This window comes from Myotis davidii, unplaced genomic scaffold (assembly GCF_000327345.1).
Source record: "Myotis davidii unplaced genomic scaffold, ASM32734v1 scaffold648, whole genome shotgun sequence".
NCBI lineage: Eukaryota > Metazoa > Chordata > Mammalia > Chiroptera > Vespertilionidae > Myotis > Myotis davidii.
The window spans coordinates 871,442-876,261 of NW_006299603.1; positions in this window are offsets into that span (position 1 = coordinate 871,442).

The window sequence follows — 4,820 nt, forward strand, 5'->3', positions numbered from 1 at the left end:
AGCAGGGTGGGCAGGCCGCTGGGGTTCGTGGCCAGCCTGGGTGACGGGCTGATGGTTGTTTGCAGGCTGGCCAAGCCCCCCAGCAGGGACCCTCACCCCATGGGGGTGCCTGGCCAACTTGGGTGAGGGGCTGATGGCTGTTTTCAGGCTGGCCACGCCCCCCGGCAACCCAAGCTCCCAGCCTCTCCTTTTTTCTTTCTTTTTTTTCTGGGATTTATTTATCTTCTATAATTGAAATTTTGTAGCCTTGAGTGTAGCCCAGGGCTGGTCAGGGTAGGCGGGAATCTTGGCTTTCTCCATCGCAGGGGGCAACCCAAGCCACCTGCTTGCTCCAGTTCCATGGCTACCGCCATCTTAGTTGGGTTAATTTGCATACTCGCTCCTGATTGGCTGATGGGCGTGGCTTGTGGGTGTGGCTGTGTGATGGAGTGATGGTTAATTTGCATCTTTCTCTATTATTAGTGTAGATAGGCAGCACCCAGGAACTCCTAGCTAACATAGTAATAATATAATAATGTAGATTATAATAATACTAGAGGCCTGGTGCACAAAAATTTGTGCACTTGGGGGGAGGGGGGTCCCTCAGCCCGGCCTGTGCCCTCTCGCAGTCTGGGACCCCTCGGGAGATAATGGCCTGCTCCTGGGTGGGAGCTTAGGCCTGCTCCCGGGTGGCAGAGGGCAGGCCCAATCCCTAGGTGCAACCCCTGGTCGGGCTCAGAGCAGGGCCGATTGGGGAGTTGGGGCGCCATCCCCTGACATGCACAGAGCAGGGCGGATTGGGAGGTTGTGATGCCACCCTCAGTCATGCTCAGGGTAGGGCCGATTGGGGGGTTGGGGCACCGTCCCCTGTCACTCTCAAGGCAGGGTCGATGGGGAGGTTGCGGCGCCACCCCCTGTCATACACAGAGCACAGCCAAGCAGGGGTTTGGGGCACTTCCCCCTGTCACTCACAGAGCAGGGCCCATCAGGGGGTTGGGGCGCCGCCCCCTGTCACACACAGAGCCACAGGGCGATCAGGGGGTTTGGGCGCTGCTCCCTGTCACGCTGATCCCGCTGCCGGGAGGCCTCGCAGCTCCGCTGATCCTGGTGCTGGAAGGCATATTACCCTTTTACTATATAGTGTAGAGACCTGGTGCACGGGTGGGTGCCGGCTGGGTTGCCTTGAAGGGGGTCCTGGATCAGGGTAGGGGTCCCCACTGGGGTTCCTGGCCAGCCTGGGTGAGGGGCTGAGGGCTGTTTTCAGGCTGGGGGTGACTGAAGCTCCCAACCACTCCTTTTTTTCTTTTTCTTTTTTTTTATTCTGGTCCAGCTTTAGCTTTGAGGCTTGTCTCCAGCTCTTAGGCCTCCGCTGCTGAAAGTAGGTTTCTGGCCTTTGCTTACAATGTTGCGATATGGCTGGCTGAAGCCCTGCGGACTAAAGCAGGTTTCTGGGGGTTTGTTTAGCTTCTATATTTGTTACACAGTTGCTTAGAGTTGCAGCTCAGAGGCCTGCAGCTGCAGGCGGGGAACGTTGGCTTCCTCTGTCACTGAAGCAAGCAAGCCTCATGTTAGTTTCAAGCTGCCTGGCTGCCGGCCGCCATCTTGGCTGGCAGTTAATTTGCATATCGCCCTGATTAGCCAATGGGAAGGGTAGCGGTTGTACGCCAATTACCATGTTTCTCTTTTATTAGATAGGATATTCTTGACATAATAATGTTATGATTATTTAACACTCTAATGGGGGCAGCTCTGGGGTGGACAGTGCTTCCCAGTGTGCTAGGAAATAGGTCCACAAGTGAGAAGAAAGGTTTACTCAGGCTGATGTCCATGCTTTGGGCAGTCTGAAGGGCTTCTGGGATGGAGTGAGCACCCATGTTCTTGAGGTCAGGGACACATTCCAGGATGGGAGTGCCCCAACCATGCTATCTATGCAGGGGTTCCTTCTAGAATAATATCCAAGTAACAGGAGGGAAAGATCTGTGGTCTTGAACTGCCCAACCTAAAAAATGTGAGGGTCCTGGGCCAGATGGAGCTGCCAGATGTGCCAGGTGATGAAACGGGGAAACCTGGGAGGGGCCCCGGGGGAAAGGGAGCAGAAAAAGACACGCCCGAAGTCTGCAGGGAAAGGAGGCTTCGTGCCCCCAGCCAGGAAAAGGAAGTGACTGAGTTAATTGTTAGGGTTTTGGCCAGTGACTCAGGCAGTGAAAAAATTCACAGCTGAGAGAAGAGATAGATGCAGAGAGAAAGTTTATTTTACTTTCCCTGAAGAGAGAGGGCCAGTGTATTGCTAATCAATACAGAGGCAGGTAGTAAACGGAGGCCTACTCTTTTAAAGAGTAATGGCTGCTGTTGCTTGGTGACAGGAAGGGAGGGGGATTTGGGGCTGAGACAGTCTGGCAGCTGTCCTAGGGAGGTGTTTTGTCTGTATTTTTCCCAAGCCTGTAAAACATGCTTAGAGCAAAAATTATGAAGAGTTCAAAAGAGGCTTGTTTGAAGGGGGAGAAGGGGTGTCTCTCTATTAACTAGTGCGAATTATCCCTGAGTTGTAAAATAGCAGGGAGGAGGGGTACACAAGAATGTACCCTTGAGAGTAGCTTATCTTGTCTTACAGTTTAAACTGAGGGGCTGTTTGAATCAGAGGGGCTAACAATCTTGGGGTTTAATTACCCACGTGCTTCTCATAAATTGTGGAAGGCCACACAAGGGGAAAGAGGCCTTTTTCTTGTCCTCACACTCACACGAATGAGCCAAAGAAAGCTTGTGGAAGTGAAGGGGGGGAGGCCAGCGTCCCAGGGGAACCCAGACATCCAGGAAACAAGGCGAACTTCCTGTTTTGCTGGGGGGGGGCGTTGGTTTTTGGTTTGTAAAGTTGCTCAAAATCTTAAAACACAAGTTAACCAACAGTTACAGCCAAGGATGTTGTGAAAAGGCATCTGGGATGAGGAAAGTGCTCTGCTAGTGGGAGCGTTCTGCCCCAGGGAGGCCAGAGATGGGGCTCCCTGAGGCTGGAGCATTGGGGGGTGCAGAGCAGGAAGGGGAAGTCCTGACGGGGGTGACTACAGTTCCCTTTGGGGACCACTAAGAGCCTCAATCCCTGTCGGTGGCTGGGGAAATTTTGGGAAAATAATGATGAAAAAAGGCGACATTTATGAAGCATTTACTATGTGCCATACCCCATCTGTATAGTCTAAACAGATTCACATAAAGTGCTTAAGGAAATAAGACAAAGACAGACCCTTTAACATCTCACTTATATGTGGAATCTATTTCTCCCCTCCAGCTTTACTGAGATATATTTGACATAAACATCATGTAAGGTTAAGGTGTACAGTGTAGTGTTTGGATATATGTATATGTTTCAAAAGGATCACCGCAATAAGGTTCGTTAGCACATCCATCCCCTCACATAGTTACATTTTCTTATGTATGATGAGAACCTTTAAAATCTAATGTTAGCAACTTTTAAACACACAGTACGGTATTGTTAACTATAGTCTCCATGCTATACATTAGATCCCCAGAAATTATTTATTTTAAAACTGGAAGTTTGTACCTTTTGGCCATTTCACTAATTTCCGCACCACCCAGCCCCTGGCAACCACCAATCTGTTCTCTGTTTCTACGCGTTTTTCTTTTTGTATATTTATATGTGGAGTCTAAAAAAGCTGAACTCGACCGCTTCTGAGGAGAACCAAGATGGCGGCATAGGTTAAAGTGGTTGTGTGTTTACCCATGCACCAGAAGGTCCCAGTTCGATTCCCTGTCAGGGTACATGCCCGGGTTTCGTGTCTGATCCCCAGCAGGGGGCATGCAGGAGGCAACCAATCAATGTTGATGTTGATGTTTCTCTCCCTTCCTTTTTCTCTAAAATCAATCCTATCTAATAAAAGACAAAAAGTTCCCATTGGCTAATTAGGGCGATATGCAAATTAACTGCCAACAAAGATGGCAGTTAATTTGCATACGTAGGCACAATGATGGGAGGCGAAAGAGGAAGGACGGAAGAACAGTGATTGGAAACCCAGGCAGCAGGCAAGAGCCGGGTGGCAGGGCAAAGGCAAACCTGGGGGCTGCCTTTGCCCTGCCCCCCCGCCGGTGATCACCATCAGAAAGCCAGGATGTGATTGGAAACCCAGGCAGCAGGCAAGAGCCGGGTGGCAGGGCAAAGGCAACCCTGGGGGCCGCCTTTGCCCTGCCCCCCCGCCGGTGATCACCATCAGAAAGCCAGGATGCAGGCGAGGCGGCACTCCTGGGCCCGGGTGCGGCCCTGTGATCTTATGGCAATTGGAGGGAGAGAGAGCCGGGGTGCAGGCCAGGTGGCACCCCCAGGTGCCCGGGGGTGCTGCCTTGCCTGCACCCCATGGTCGCCATGGCGATCAGAGGGTGAGAGAGCCGCATTGGGACCGGAGAGCCAGGGCGCAGGCAAGGCGGCACCCGGCACCCCGGCATCTGACATGCAAAGGTCAGGGATGAAATGACTTTTCCCAACCACGTCTGCTAATATCCTGGGGAAGGCATCACTGGAGAGCTCACAACAACTCTCTTACTTGGCAAGGAAGAAAACAGTTGGCAACGGAAACAGTCCCTTACATCAAAGTTAAGGTCCCTCTGAGTAAAAAAGAATATTTCCAACGTAAAGGAGGGGGCAGGCAAAAATAATAGGTTCTCATGACTTCCACTGAAGTTTGAGCATATTACAGAGTCAAAACAAACATACAAATTAACACTGATAGTGGACATTCAAATGACCCGAATCAACTGTCACTGTTTGTTCTAATAGCAGCAATGCTTATGTGATAATGTAGTTTAACAAACATACAAAACAATTCATATGAAAAGAA